This window comes from Rattus norvegicus, chromosome 15 (assembly GCF_036323735.1).
Source record: "Rattus norvegicus strain BN/NHsdMcwi chromosome 15, GRCr8, whole genome shotgun sequence".
Lineage (NCBI taxonomy): Eukaryota > Metazoa > Chordata > Mammalia > Rodentia > Muridae > Rattus > Rattus norvegicus.
In genome coordinates this window covers 23,239,223-23,256,224 of record NC_086033.1, presented here as the reverse complement: position 1 = coordinate 23,256,224, position 17,002 = coordinate 23,239,223, and the positions used below count along the sequence as shown (strand labels likewise).

The window sequence follows — 17,002 nt, the reverse complement described above, 5'->3', positions numbered from 1 at the left end:
ATAGCCCAAGAGGACTCAGGAGCTCCCTGCTGGGATAGCGCAGGCAGGTGCCTAACTCACTGGAAAACACATATGGAAAGGAGAACATGCTATCATTCATGTTAATTAAAGTGTCTTTCCTATCAAGTACTATGATCATCTGACCTTTGAAATGCCGACCAAAGAAAGCAGACTGCTCCTGAGGAAATGGAGCATATGTCCCAAGCCTGTCACTGTTTCATGAGAGCCACAAACCACCCCTCCACAGGTCACCAGGGTCCAGACCTACATCACGGGTGCTGCTTACAGACCCTTGTTTGGGCTGTGACTCACTTGGCATAGCTCGTTAGTGTGCAGGAGGCCCTGGGCTTGATCTCTGGTACTGCAGACTGGGACGTGGCAGTGCAGCTGGGAGGGGAAGGCAGTCAGACATTCAGGATGGCCCGCAGATGCACGGCAAGTCTGAGGCCAGCCTGGACTACAGGGGACCCTCTCTCAAACACACACACACACACACACACACACACAGACAAAAAGCCTCTTAAAAACCGAGTGAGTGTGATAACTTGAGTTTGAGCCCAGGACCCACTGTGGAAGCAGAGAGTCCGTTGTTCCCTGACAGCATGTTGTGCTATATATAGCATGTGTGTTCTTATATGTACTCATAAACACACACTCAAGATTAAGAATTTAAATGCTTGTAACTGAGACTGCCTTGAAAATTACAGACAAGTAGCAACATTTAGTTACTTCTCCAAAGCACAATCATCGATTCAGTAATGAATTCTAAATAGTAGCATGACTACGGGGTAAGAGGGTTAGTCTTCAAAAAATCTAATCTAGGGTTGGAGAGATGGCTCTGTTGGTAAAGTGTGCTGGTCTTACAGCCAAAGGCTCAGGTCCAGGGTCCATATAAAAAGCTGGGCACAGCAACATGCACCCACAGTTCAGCACTGGGGGCGTAGAAACGGCGGACTATGGGGCTCACTACCAATCAGCCTTGCCTACTTGGCAAGTTCTAGGCCACTCAGAAAGCCTGTCTTCAAAGACAAGGTAGATGGAACAACACCTATCATAGCTGTTCTCAGGCCTCTACACATATGCATACATACATAAACAAGTAAATGCTCACGTGTGTGTGCACACACACATACAGCAAAGCTGGCTGTGGAGGCCAGGATAAAGAGAAAGTGTGCACTGGAGTCACTGACAGGTTATAATTTCAGCATACCAAACTCACAGCCAACAAAGACACTCTGCTGTGAAATCCTAGGAACTGGCTTGTATTCCTGCTTGAATTCCTTTAAAAGGAGTTCTAGATGTGTTCAGGAGCTGAGTCTGACAAGTTTAAAAGCTACTGCCCCAGAGCCTTGCTCTTACACTGTTTAATTTGAGTGAATGTATTTTAGTACAGAAAGGGGTACAAATGTGATGTCCATCTGCACTGTCCAAAGTGGTTCGACCAACTCACTCTGGCTTTGTATCAGACCCAAAGCATTAGACTAGCACAATGAAGCACAGAACTAAAAAGGACCACTCCACATGTACGCACACATGCGTGCACATGTACACACACATGCGTGCACACACTAATATTCAGGGCTGGAGAGAGAGAGAGCCCGATGTTTAAGAACACTGGCTGCTGTTCCAGAAGACCCAGGTTAGAATCCTAGACTCCATATGGTGGCTCACAAACATCTTGTAGCTCCAGGTCCAGAGGCTCCCATGCCACCTGTGGTGCACAAACAGGCAGGTAAAATACACACACACACCACACACACACACACACACACATCACACATACCACACACACACACACACACCACACACACCACACCCACACCACACACACCACATACCACACACACACACACACCACATACCACACACACACACAACACACACACAACACACACACCACACCCACACCACACACCACACACACCACACCCACACCACACACACCACATACCACATACCACATACCACACACACACACACACACACACACACCACATACCACACACACACCACACACACACACACCACTCTTAAGAATGTTTAAAAAAAAACACCGTAGGTTTTGTCTCAGCTTAATGTCCGCTGTGTCCTCACCAACAGCCTCATCATGTAGGCCTCAGGTGGCTCTGAGGCTAAACGAGCTCCAAAGAAGAGCATCGAGAACCGGAGGGGCGATGTGTCAGACAGCTGGCTGCTTTTACACCTCCTCAGGAAAACCTCCCCTCCGTCTCATTACACATTCTCACTGAGCTGGACAACCTCTACTTCCCCAGCTATCTGCTTGGAATAAAACCTTTAAGAGGTGAGCAGGATTCAGGACTATTCTTTCAAACACTAGAAAGGTATCATCATGGTATAAACATTAACAGGACTGTGGCAAGACCCTAGAAGTTACCAAAGGAGCCCTAGAGGCTTTAGGAAATCCAAATGGAAAATGGGCAGTTTGTTTTTTTTTTTTTTTTTTCTTCTTTTTTTCGGAGCTGGGGACCGAACCCAGGGCCTTGTGCTTGCTAGGCAAGCGCTCTACCACTGAGCTAAATCCCCAACCCCAGGAAAATGGGCAGTTATGAAGGGAAACCTTACTATAAACTAGAAAGCCTCCTTTCTCAAAGGGGGGAAGGGTGCACACACTTGTGAATCCTAGCACATGAGAGAACAAGCCGGGAAGATTGGCAGGAGTCTGAGGCCAGCCAGGGTACAACACACGGACTAAAAGCAAGTCTGCATCTTGAGAGACTAACAACAAAAACAAACAAACTCACTGTCTTCAATAAGCTGCCTATACTAACAGTCTAGACATATCTTAGACTTTACTGTTCAAACTGATTATGACAGAGCACTTGACCAGCCCCCACAGAAGAAGAACCCCAACACCATAGAAAAAGAAAACAAGAAAAAGCAAGAAGGTAAGGCCTTAAAGCAGCTAAATGTAGTATCCAGGTAAAGAAATACATGTTAATCTGAACACAACTAAACCCTATCAAGCTGAGAGGTGACTATGTAGTCCAAGACAGCGCCCTAACTGGATGAACTACAGGGACTTTGCAGTTTAACTGTTAACAACCACTCAGTATATATTATACTGAAAATCTCAACATCAAATCCTGTCACTGCTAACCAGTGTCATAAAGGATATTAACTCCAACGAGAATACAGTTGAAGACAGCAGATTCTTTAGATGAAAACGTCTTTCCTCATAGGCCGTGGTTCAGTCAGCTGGAATGACAGACTCAGTTATCTCTGTTTTGCAGCTTTTACTAAGTTAAGGACTCTAGTACAGATAAGTCACTACTAGTATTACAAACAGAAACACAATCAGACCCTAGAGGGACTCCTGATGAGAAAGAAAAGAACGCTTTCAAAAATAAAACCTACCAGTTCTAATCTGGTCAGTCCTGGAGAACCAGCCACTAATTTACAGAAACTATGGCAGAATGGGAATTAAATCTTGATTTTTTTTCATCTTCCAACTTCAAACAGAAAAGGTTGGGAGGGATCTATGCCATAAGAGACGCAGTGAACATGCAATCCTGGGGGTTGGAAGGTACAAACAGGGGATCAGGAGACTGAGCCAACCCTGAGCCATGTGGGTAATAAATGGCTGACACTCCAGTACTATTCTGTGTCTGTGCAAACAAACAGGCAGAAGCATCTGGAAAACACGAACAGACAAGCGCTGAAGTACCCGTCATGTACACAGTCCGCAGCTACAGTATGACTGACTGGGAGAGAGGGAGGTTTGGGGTGAGTCCACTCTCGGCCGCCTCACTCCTTCCCGGTTCAGACAAGGGGCAAACGTTCTTACTCCACTCCACACCCATTACTGAAAACTGAACAGGAAACAAATCAGGAAGCAATTTAAAAAGAAAGAGAAGGAGGCACACTAAGAAATCAAGTAATAAAAAGAACTGGACTGAAGGTTACAATGGCAAATGGCAACCAATTTCTGTCTGTCTGTCTGTCTTTCTCTCTCTCTCTCTCTTTCTTTCTTTCTTCCCTTCTTTCTTTCTTTCTTTCCTTCTTTCTTTCTTTCAAAGAAAGCTCAAGATGTGCTGTTTGGAGAAGAGGTCTCCCCGCTGTAGTCTAGGCTGTCCTTGAACTTGAGTCTCTCAAGTGCTTTAATTACAAGCATGAACCAACAAAGCTGGTTCAATCAACCACTTCTTAAATATGTATGGTTTTCCTTTTTTTTAAAGTAAGTGTATGTATGCATGGGGGAGGGGCATGCATGCCGCAGCACATGTGGGGGTGGGGGGTCAGAGGACAACTTGCAGGAGTCCATTCTCCCCCGCTACAATGTGGGATCTGTGCAGTCATTAAGCTTGGGAGCAAGCACTCTGTGAGCCCTCTTGCTGGCCCTACACAGGCATGACTTTCAACCCCTCGGTACACAGGCATGACTTTCAACCCCTCGGTACACAGGCATGACTTTCAACCCCTCGGCACACAGGCATGACTTCCAACCCCTCGGCACACAGGCATGACTTCCAACCCCTCGGCACACAGGCATGACTTCCAACCCCTCGGCACACAGGCATGACTTTCAACCCCTCGGCACACAGGCATGACTTCCAACCCCTCGGCACACAGGCATGACTTTCAACCCCTCGGCACACAGGCATGACTTCCAACCCCTCGGCACACAGGCATGACTTCCAACCCCTCGGCACACAGGCATGACTTTCAACCCCTCGGCACACAGGCATGACTTCCAACCCCTCGGCACACAGGCATGACTTCCAACCCCTCGGCACACAGGCATGACTTCCAACCCCTCGGCACACAGGCATGACTTCCAACCCCTCGGCACACAGGCATGACTTCCAACCCCTCGGCACACAGGCATGACTTCCAACCCCTCGGCACACAGGCATGACTTTCAACCCCTCGGCACACAGGCATGACTTCCAACCCCTCGGCACACAGGCATGACTTCCAACCCCTCGGTACACAGGCATGACTTCCAACCCCTCGGCACACAGGCATGACTTCCAACCCCTTGGCACACAGGCATGACTTTCGACCCCTCGGCACACAGGCATGACTTTCAACCCCTCGGTACACAGGCATGACTTCCAACCCCTCGGCACACAGGCATGACTTTCGACCCCTCGGCACACAGGCATGACTTTCGACCCCTCGGCACACAGGCATGACTTCCAACCTCTCGGCACACAGGCATGACTTCCAACCCCTCGGCACACAGGCATGACTTTCAACCCCTCGGTACACAGGCATGACTTCCAACCCCTCGGCACACAGGCATGACTTCCAACCCCTCGGCACACAGGCATGACTTTCGACCCCTCGGCACACAGGCATGACTTTCGACCCCTCGGCACACAGGCATGACTTCCAACCCCTCGGCACACAGGCATGACTTCCAACCCCTCGGCACACAGGCATGACTTCCAACCCCTCGGCACACAGGCATGACTTCCGACCCCTCGGCACACAGGCATGACTTCCAACCCCTCGGCACACAGGCATGACTTCCAACCCCTCGGCACACAGGCATGACTTCCAACCCCTCGGCACACAGGCATGACTTCCAACCCCTCGGCACACAGGCATGACTTCCGACCCCTCGGCACACAGGCATGACTTCCAACCCCTCGGCACACAGGCATGACTTCCAACCCCTCGGCACACAGGCATGACTTCCGACCCCTCGGCGTGTAGCATAAGCAAACAGCCTGTGGAAGTACCTAGCCTAGTTTCACCAACTTTAATGAAAGGTATATGTAAGGATTTGAATAACCCCAAAATCCACTATTTTAAACAAGAATCAAAACTGCCTGCATTTACTTAAGTGGGGACAGAGAAAAGACATTTTTATGTAAATATCATAGCAATGTAGTCACTAGTATTTACTGACCACTGACTACTTGGCGAGATACAATCAATATTCTCATTTCACAAATGTGAAACTTATCAAATTAAATTTTATGGCTCTTGGGGGCTAGAAAGACGGCTTAGCATTTAAGAGCACTGGCTGTTCTTTCAAAGGACCCAGGTTTGAGTCCCAGCATCATATGATGGCTTGCTACTGTCCGTAACTGATGGAATCTGACTCCTCCAGCAGGTGTGATTGGGGTGCACAGACATACACACACATGCAAATAAATTTTAAATAATAAAATGAAGTCACAGTCAACAAATGTCAAATGAATTATGCAATAAGGCACAGAGGCCCCTCCTGTCGTAAGCACACGCATTTGATGGATTTGATGGCTTTCCTTTAATCTACTTCTGCACTCCCTGAAAAGAGAGAGAGAAATCACAGATCAAAGTTACTGAAAGTTCATTTTAATAGAAAATAGTTCTTATCTGGATTTGGTGGTGCAGACTTGCAATTCCAGTGTGGTGGTTTGAGTGGGAATGGCCACCATAGGCTCATGTGCTTGAATGCCTGGTCCCCAGTTAGGAGAAATGTATGGGAAGGATTAGCAGGCATGGCCTTGCTGGGGGAGGTGTGTCACTGGGGGTGAGCTTTGAGATTTCAAGAGCCCATGCTAGGCCCAGTCTTGTCTGCCTTCTACTTGTGGATCAGATGGGAGCTCTTGGCTACTTCTCCAGTTCTACACTATGACTGCCTGTCTGCCTGCCACCATCCCCCCAACATGACGATCATGGACTAACCCTCTGAAACAACAAGTATTTAACCCCACTTAAATTTCCTTTTCTAAGCAGCCTTGATTACAGTGTCTCCTTACAGCAAGTGAACGAGTAACTAAGACCCCAGCTAGTGGGAAGACAGAATGATGCAGTTAGCACAGAAGTGTTCAAGTTCAATGCCTAGCCAGGCAATTTAGTAAGCCAAACATGGTGGCTTATCTCTTGTAATCACAGCACTTGGGAGACTAAAGCAAAAAGATTTGTGTCTTCTAGGCCATTGGATAAGTGCTTTTAGTTTGAGTGATAAAGATATTACAGAAAACCCAAAGGGTCAGGAACAGACCATCACTAATGTGAACTACGGGAGGAGCTAAAGCAGGTTACCCCTAATTAGAAGCCCTAATGTTTATCCAAAGTCTTGTCAGAGCTTTTGGCCTTTTTTGTTTGTTTTAATTATTTTAAGTTAAGAGTCTTAACTCTGTAACCTAGATGGCCTGGAGCTTGTTATGTAGACCAGGCTGGCCTTGAAGTCACTTGCCTGTCCTTCCTAAGCACAGGATTAATGGCGTAGGACAGCATGCCTAGCTCCTCAGAGCCATTATGTATGTGCCTGAGTGTTCTGCAAAGGGCCTGTGACTGACAAGTGATGGCTACTGCTATTCCCACCCTTCCTTGCCCAGGTCTCATTCACTGTCCTGTCCTCAACCATCACAATTACTGACCTGCATCTGTCTCTTTTAAACTGCTAGAACTGTGCTTTTCCTGGGGGCAGTTACCCCACCTGATAGCAGGATAATCCTAATTCTTTTCTGTATTCTTCAGAGTATGCACCACAATGGCTTATACACAGGAAACATGTGAAATCAATGCCAAGTGTAAGGACTTGAGCCAATAAACAGAAATCTCTTAAATGGAGCATCATAAGGATCATATTAGTCAGTACTTGAGCAGCCTCTGAAGTTGAGAAAGTTAAGCAACTTGTGCAGTTAGTTCCCCCTCGCAGGCATGAGGTGGACAAGCAAAGAAACAGAGGATGCTGTGTGGCTGCAGTCTCCCAACCTCAGTTACATGCTTGCAGAGCAGACATGTACACTAAGTGGCAGCTTTTCCCAGCATTCTAGTTACTGCAAATATTCCTATGCAATGTCAGATTGTAAAGAAAATTCGGACACTAGCTTTATGAAAACAGTCACTTTTACAATAAAGTCATATTAGTTTTTAATATTGTCAAATTAGATAGACAAAAACCCCGTCTTTGAGGCCAGGCATGGTGACACATACCTTTAATCCCAGCACTCAGAGGCAGACAGACTCTGAGTTCGAGGCCAGCCTGGTCTACAAAGCCAGTTCAGGACAGCCAGGGCTATTACACAGAGAAACCTTGTCTCAAAAAACCAAACTAAACCAAACAAAAACCCCAACTTTCACATTGCTAATAGCTTCTGGGACAGAACACTCTAGATATGTAGGCATTCAGCAACCCCCCTCCCACTTTCAAAAGCCACAAATCCTGTTTTTTAAAGTATAAAGACACCAAATTTTAACTAGAAACATTTCTTCACTATGCCAAACAGAGGTGTCTAGAGGCGTGTCTACATAGGTTCCTTTTAAAAATAAAAAACACCAGACTATTATCAGCACTGATAAACTCTAATAAACAGACTACTAAACACCAAGACTAGAAGGAAGAAAATACCAAGAAACATAAAGGACTTTGAGGCTTACATTATAAAATATAATTATTTCTGTATAGGAATCTTATAACATATAATTAACTTCAACAGGAAACCCCAGCTTCCCTGACTCTGACCACTGGAGCGCATGCCAAGATCATGCGAGCCCTTCGGTCTCTCTCGCTAGTACAATGACCGGGAGAGAGGCTGAGACAGCACAGGCCACCTCCACTGCCCGCCTACAGCAGAGCCCACTGTCACGGCTGCTCGAGAAAAGTCCCCACAGCCTCCCCCGCTGAACACCTGGTTCCAGTCGGTGGCTGTCTTGGGATGTTATGGAACCTTTTGGTCATGGGAATTAACATCAAAATGTAGGGACATGGGGCTGGAGAGTTGGCTCAATGGTGAAGAGCACTTGTTGTTACGAAAGACCTGGGTTCAATTCCCAGCACCCACACGGAGGCTCACGACCTCTTGGGTACCAGGTTCACATGTGGTAAGTGGATGTACCTGCAGCCACAACACTCGTACGCATGAAATAATAAAAATAAATCTTTTTTTTTTTTCGGAGCTGGGGACCGAACCCAGGGCCTTGTGCTTGCTAGGCAAGTGCTCTACCACTGAGCTAAATCCCCAACCCCATAAAAGTAAATCTTAAAAAATAAATGTAGGGACATGGAGACAGGGTGCCCAGGAACAGCCCAGGGCTCTTCTGAGTCTCTTTCCAGGACCTAGGAGATGTGGGCTCGCAAGCTAAGTTGCTTCTTTCAAGGATTTTGCCATGGATAGCACAGACACAGGAAGAAAAGCCAGAGACAAAAGTAACAGAAATGCGCTGAGAGGTGACTACTGCTCCTTCCGTATTGCCAATCTTACAGAAAATAGAACCATAATCGCAGCTCACAAACTTCACAAACTGCTGGGATCTGTGATGCATGGTTCCGACCTTTCCCTTCCGCACTCAAAACAGGATGCTACTTCCTTGCACTGTTTGGTGGCCAATCACAGGCCACTGGAAAAAGTAAGGAAGCAACACAGATACAACCCCATCCACCTTCCCTAAAAGTTTTCTGGTGCTGAATCACTTCTACGTGGGCGCCACTGTTAGAGGTTCTCTGTCAGCCTCTCAACATCTGTATTCATAACCTGCAGTCATTATGCAAAAAAGGAGGTGAGCATTCAGAGAACGATGCCAGCTCAAAACCACTGTGCTGGTGCATTCTGTCACCTTGACACAAGCTGCAGACTGGAGGGTGAGAGGGAACTCGATGAGGAACTGTCCCAAACACAGTTGGCCCCCAGGGCTTATCTGTGGGACCTTTTCTTGATTAATGGGCCAGCGGGCAGCCAATCATGGGTGGTCCCACCTTTGGACTGGTGGTCCAAAGATTGTAAGCAGTATTCCTCCATGGTTTCTACTTCAGTTCTTACTCTGATGTCCCCCTTAGTGATAGGCTATGCTTTGGAAGTCAAATAACCTCTTTCCTCCCCAAGTTGCTTCTGGTCTGTGTTTTTTATCACAGCAACAGAAACCTAAGACCCTCCCAATGGACAGACATAGTCACTACATCATAAACCAACATTCCTGATACACTGAAACAAGATGCAACATGTTTTGTAAACCTTTTTAAAAAAATGTAAATAACTAAAGATATACTAAACCCCTACTGTAAAAACATTCAGCATTATGGGTTTACTTCAGGAACTAATACTCAGTCCTACCAAATACCAAACAGTACTTATCTCTCAGTTTTTGACAGCTTATTATCAGATAATCTGAAAAAAAAAAACCTTACATTGATTAACAAATAAAAATTACTGGAAAGCAAAACTGAAGCCAACCTTCACTGCCTGAGGTGCTGTGAAGAAATGAAGGGCTAGCCTAGTTTACATTCAAGCAGACCCCTAAAAAGCCAGGTCTTTCTGCCAGGCACTCCGAGTGCCATGTGCCTGTAATCTCAGCATTCAGAAAAAGGCTCGAGAGTCTAAGGTCCTCTTCAACTAATAGCAAATTCAAGCCAGCCTGGGCCACATGAGATGCTGCCAAGAGAGAGACAAAGAAAGAAAAAGGAGAGAAGAAAGGGGAGGGGAGAGAGGGAGGAGAGGGACAGAGAAGAAAAAGAGAAAGGAAGAGAAAAAAAAGAAAGAAAAAGTCAGTTCTTACAGTGAAAGCAACATCATTTTGCTTCGAACAGACTGTACAGTTAAGAAAAATACTGAACACCACTAGGAACACCACATCACTAGGAAAATATTGTAACACCTAAAGATACCTAAGTCTCGATATACTAGAAGAATCTTCATTCTTCAAGGTAAAAATGGAAGCTAACAACACCCAGTGAAGGGCTCGGCAGCAGGTCCTGCCAACCGCAGCCAGACCTGAAGGCACATGATGTGCCCTGAGCCTTCTGAGGAATGTTCATGGGTCTGAGCCTAACCTGGCCAAGAGAGAGAGAGGGAGGGAGGAAGGAGAGAAGAAGCAAGGGAGGGGGTGGGGTGCTCAAGCGTGCACCACAGCACCACCCCAAACGATAAAATCCTAAGAAGAAACTGGGACCCGCACTCAGACTGCATCTGTCAACCTCAGTTTCAAGCCAGTTTGTTATAAAATCCACACACAGGCCTCAGGGAGGCAGGGGCAGGTGGATCTCTGGGTTCGAGGCCAGCCTGGTCTACAAAGCTGGGGCTATTACACAAAGAAAGCTCATCTTGAAAACTCAAACCAAACTCCACGAAAACAAAAACAAACAAAAACAAAACAAAACAAAAACCCCAAAAGCAAACATATGATCATAAAACATAAAACTAGAAAACTGTGTATGTGGGAGGATATGGCAAAAGGCACTCTAGTTTATACCATATGACTTTAGATCAGAAGTCATCAGTGCAGAAGGTGATGAGAACAATGGAGGGAAAGCTAGGAACAGATATAAACCAGGGACTTCAGAAAAACACAAGGAAGGCAACAATTTCCAAGGCACACCTCCACATCTGTGACACTGTTGTGTTAAAGCTGAAGACATCTGGCAGAGTCTGCAGAGACTAGGCGTTAGAACGCTTAACTCTGTGGGACTTTCTCCTATTTCATAGAACAAGTATAGGACAACCACAGCCTCTGATCTGGACAGTAAGTAAACTGTTTGTCCTCTGCAAACACCACAGTTCCAGCCTCAGGTTCCTGAGACCTGCCCGGTTCTTCTCTTCTTCTTTTTTTGAAGTTTTTGTTTCTCTCTCTCTCTTTTTTTAAAAATATTTATTTATTAAATATGAGTACACTGTAACTGTCTTCAGACACACCAGAAGAGGGCATCAGATCCCATGACAGATGGTTGTGAGCCACCATGTGGTTGCTGGGATTTGAACTCAGGACCTCTGGAAGAGCAGCCAGTGCTCTTAACCCACTGAGCCATCTCTCCAGCTCCAACTTGCCTAGGTTCTAATCGTACTCAGAGGCTAGCACAGCGGTAAGCAGACTCCATCGTCTTCCATGGACATGGATTTAAAAAGTACACAGAACATAAGACTGTGGGCAGCAGGGAAGCACAGTGAGAATACACACACACACACACACACACACACACACACACACACACACACACACACACGAGAGAGAGAGAGAGAGAGAGAGAGAGAGAGAGAGAGAGAGAGAGAGAGAGAGACAGACATACTTAGTCCAAAGACCTCAGAAAGCTACTGCAGAGTCAACCAGATCACAAAACAAAGTGGTGCTGTTAACACAGAACTCATGAAGACAACATGGACACTCGGTTAGATGACAAACAGAAATGGGAGGATAAGAGAGAGCCTCATGCTACCAGAGAAATAAACCAACAAGAACACCTTAGGTCTTAGACTGATCCTGGCATGCAGTCCAATCGGTTCTTAAAGTCTCAGATTTGAAGCAAATTTTAGGAAAACATGTATGGAGACCTCCAAATACTATTAGGGAGGATCAAATAATAGAGAAAGAACTCCCCCAGAGCACGTTATAAATCTGAAAATTTAAAGTTACTCATAGTAATAAAGGCAGAGAGGAACTGCAGAGTTTATTACCCTGAAACTAAATTTATATAGAAAAAGTGACATCATGGCTCTATGCTACCACTCAGAGCATGGGGATTACGAACGCGAACCACCACACCCAGCTCTTCGCTATCAATGTCTGCCTCAGTTATGGGAAAGCTGAAGTCTGAGACCACGCATACTGTCCTCCACAGGCGCTCGTTTGGGGGAAGGCAGGAGGAGAAGGCAGGAATATGGGAATTAAGGAGCAAAACCCATGAAAGGCAAGCGGTACAAACAGGTACTTTTAATTTACTGTGGGAAGAAATCAATAAAGAAAACGTCTCCAAAACCAACATGTTTCTTAATACAGATCTACTGAGAAACAGAAGAAATAAGAAATAAGATATAAGAAAGCCAAGAGAAGAATCTTTTGTTTTGAGATGGGATCTCCCACAGCCTAGGTCAGCCTCCAACTGCTCTTGTGACTAGATAACCAAGGATGGCCTTGAACTCCTGACCCTCCTACCTCTGCTTCTCAGTGTTGGGATTACAACCAGGCATCACCATGCCTGACAAAAATCTTAGATATGCTAAATTTTAAGAAATATCACATAATTGTGAATTTCCCTTTTGGTGTTTATATTTACAAAAACAGTTGGTTATAAAACACTCCTCCCTCCCCCGAGAGTGGGCAATACAGCTGGACACGGTGGGGGTTTTGGAACGGGGAGGGCACCAGGGAGGAGGGTGGACCTGGGAGGAATGGGAATCCAGTGTGAAGGGGTGCACATCAAGAAGCCTAGTTAAGGGGCTGGGGATTTAGCTCAGTGGTAGAGCGCTTGCCTAGGAAGCGCAAGGCCCTGGGTTCGGTCCCCAGCTCCGAAAAAAAGAACCAAAAAAAAAAAAAAAAAGAAGCCTAGTTAAGTGGCCTTCATCGAGCTGGTTTACTGTCCTCTTTAGGAGATGCACCTGAGTAACCTTAACATGCTGGTGCCCACACTGCTGTGAAGGGGAGAGAGTTTTCTTGACTGCCCTAAAGCTTTCTAGGTGCTCATTTAGTGAGTTATGTTTCTCCCAAAGATGCCTGATTGGCTAGGGAGTTAAGATAACCCCCAGAGCTCCAAAGCTGGCCAGTCTAGTCCAATAGTGACTGGAGAAATTCTGTCCCCAAAAAATAAGCTGGGGGAGGGGTTTGTCCACGCAGCCCGTCAGCCTTTGAAATAAATGCTATCCCACTGACTTAGTTTGTAGTGCTTTTAAACCTAACAACAGGGTATGGTTGGGAGGCAGCTTTGTTGACTCAGTACTTACCATGCACAAAGCTCTGGGTTGGTCTCCAGAGCACATAACCTGGGCATGGGGTGCAGCCTACAATCCTCGCTAGCATTTGCGAGGCACAGAACCCACACAGAAATACACAAGATGCACGCAGCACACAGCCCTATTATGCGTGTGGGCCAAGCAGACACCCTGCCACAGTGTTTTCAAGAACACTCTGCGTTGTCAGGAGGGCAGCTAAGCAGGCGGGGCCTACTCTCCTTCAGTCCACTGACGTTCTCAATGGCACCCTATGCCTCACCAAGTCACCAACCCAAACCTCGCTCCCGTTACTACACTAGCCGTCTTAATTCTCCATGTGCATGTCTGTAAAACCAGCATCTCGAACTCGGCAGTCCCCAGTGAAAAGCCTCGTCCCTTCGCACGTTCCACTCACGCGCTGAAATCTTCCCCATTTTAGCAAACAGAAACATTAGTTTTCCAGCTGTTATCGCCCAAGCCCTGCCTTGTTCTTGACTCCCCTCCCCCTCACACATCCCCCTAGGTCTGCCCTCAAACTTTAACAAGAGTCAGCCACTGTTCGCCACTGTCCACTGCTGCCACCCTGCTCTATAAGCCACGGTTACTTCATTTTGTTCCTTTATCTACTCTTGTACTGGAACGAAACAGTGCTAAGCTCTAAGAAACACACTTCAAAATCTCAACCACCATGTTTAGATGAAAGACTGTGGTGCCCACCAACATGGGCAATGCGGCCCAAGTAAAATTATTTTTTACGTTTGTCTGATGTGATTCTCTATTCTCCTAAACCGCGGCCAGTTACAGGGAGGGTAATGATACTGAACAGGAGGTTGTCAGGTGATCCTCAGGTACCTGTAAGAAGCCCACCACAGTCTGTTTTGAAGTCCTCACAAGGTGACAGAATCTCAATTCAAGGGACTGTCCCTCTCTTCTAATATACCTTAGCTGGGCTGCCATATTTGTAAGCTAAGGCTATTTAGATATATCCTGAACAGGCCACACTGTCAAGTATACAAGAAGGTATTTGGATCGGTTTTTTAAATATTCTCCCAAAAGCAAGAGAACAGAGAACCCTGACTCAGAATAAGCAGATTCCTTGTCACCATGGTAACAAGCCACTTTGCTGAAAGTGTGGAACATTCTGGGGCTTTGTTCTTATTAGGAATAAGATAGGACCAAGAGAGCCAATTTTAGAGTATATCTATAAACATAAAATGGTATTTTTGACTCTTACATAACAACATTTTAATATTTTTCATTAATTTTTATTTATATGAGTACACTGTAGCTGTCTATAAACATACCAGAAGAGGGCATCAGATCCCATTACAGATGGTCGTGAGCCACCATGTGGTTGCTGGGATTTGAACTCAGGACCTCTGGAAGGGCAGTCAGTGCCCTTAACCACTGAGCCATCTCTCCAGCCCCCCAAATTTTTAAACTGTCTGGTCTACAGGAAACAAGAGTAAGTAAGAAGACCAAAGAAAACACAAGTACCATCATGGAACTAAGTGTCCCAGATGCTCAGACTGGGCAAAACCCAAAGCTACCAGGAAATCTAAAAGGTTCCCATGCAAACAAGGATCCACTAGGGTTAGATATGGAAGCAGGGAGAGCAAAGGGCAGTGTGCAGTGCGTTGGTGCCGAGACAGTGTTGAGAAGCTGTCCTACAACTTCTTATGCAACATTTCGCACTGGTGTACGGTCACACTGTGTGTCTTATGCTGAACCCCTAGTCTTTAGGGTCATTGTATTTAGAATGAGACCTAAGGGATCATTAGATAAAGAAAATGGAGACCTCGTGAACAGACCTGTGCCCTTGTAAAAACACTTAGGTCCCTCCCTTTTTCCTGCTGACAAAACCATCCGCTCACCAGGAAGCTGCTTCCCGCTGGGCTCAGTCAGGTCTCAGGCATGAAATGCTGGAAGCAACCTCAAGAGAACATCTGTGTGCCTACTGTGGCCATTCCTCCTGCCATGACTGGGAAGTCTGTCGTTGAGACATCTGGGGATAATCTGGGAGGACAACCAGGTATTCCCGACAAGTGCAATCCTTTCTGACCAGTCACTGAGGAGAAAGCAAAGGTTCCCATCAGCTCCTACAAGCAAATGTCTCAAGACTCTTTTACTTCCCAACGTTCATGCCCTAAAATTCACCAGTGGAGAAACGCTAAGGCCATGCCTGGTTAATTCCTTTTGTCTGCTTTATTTTATTTAGAAAATACCATATGCTATGGTGGGCGTGTGGAGGTTAGGACAGTTCTCCTTCCCAACGGGATCAAACTCAGGTCAGCAGGCCCGTAAACTACTGAGCCATCTTGCCAGGCTGCTCTGTCTACTTCGTATTTGGTTTTCCTCAAAGATGAATAAAACAAGATTACAGCATTAGCAAGCTGACCCACATGAAAACTATTTCAGTGAATCACAGAGATATTTTTAATGACTCAGCCCACGCTGGTTTCTTTTTCGTTGCTTTGTTCCCGTTTTATATGACCATCTGCCACATCAACAGCCCTCCAGCTTTCACAGAAGTTTTCACAAAACTATGACTGTGCATTAAAGACGACAAACTCTCTCACCTGACAGCTTTCAAGACTGGAGCTTAGAGACAAGGGCTCAGTCTGCTACCTGAGCTAGACTCAAACCTCATCTTCCTGCCTTAGTTCCAGGACAGCCAGGGCTACACAGAGGAACCCTCAGGGGAAGATAAAGGAAGAGAAAAGCATCTACTGCCTGTGAACAGAACAAACCAACCAACCAACAAAACCATGCTGGCACAGTCCTCGCCGCACCCGTCTTTTGGAATCTCTGTGAAAAGCAACAGCAGCAGCCTCAGGTCCTCCCACCACCGCTGCCCACCTCACTCCTCAGGCCAAGATAAGCACTTGCTGAGGGCTCTGCTCAACCACACACTTGCTGTCACTTCCACAAGGCCCAGGTCCTGAAGAAGCTTTTCAAAACCTACAGTACTGGCTCAATGGTAGACTGCTCTCCTGGCACGCACAAGGCCTCGAGCTCAATCCTCACTGCAGCAAAAGTAAAATAATAAAAACCCCATGTAACTCTCTCTAGACCATGTTCTGAAAGGTCTCTCATCATTTGTAGATTCTGTATTTCAAATGTATGTTGTAGGCAATGCCAGGGCAAATGCAGGTCAGTTTCTGAGGAAAGCCTAAGGTAACCAAGAATATCTACTGTCTCACTGACTGTAATCTGCTGAACATGCAATTCAAGGTGATTTTCATATGAACGAAGTCCTGGAGAAGGGCCTTCCAGATACCACGGCATTGGTCTTAAACATAAGCTTATAAAGAAACCTGGCCCAATTCCCTTGCCACCCCTTCCTTCCTTCCAAAAAGAGGAGCGCATCTGAGGGAGTCACTGGGAATTACAATTAACTGACAACA

General features: G+C 46.2%; 1 protein-coding gene across 11 annotated transcripts in view; it reads right to left on the bottom strand.

Moving 5' to 3' along the window:
* Fbxo34 (F-box protein 34) overlaps nucleotides 1-17,002 on the bottom strand; it is a 67,827-nt gene that overhangs the window by 10,705 nt on the left and 40,120 nt on the right. For 3 of the 11 annotated variants that reach the window (XM_039093267.2, XM_063274212.1, XM_063274211.1), the window contains exon 3: nucleotides 15,470-15,663. The exons of 6 other annotated variants lie outside the window; for them this stretch is intronic. The gene's annotated coding sequence lies outside the window, so the exon portion shown is untranslated. Of the gene's footprint in view, nucleotides 1-14,447; nucleotides 15,417-15,469; nucleotides 15,664-17,002 lie in introns of those variants that run through there. 2 more of the 11 variants (XM_063274216.1, XM_063274214.1) reach the window with 2 other exon arrangements.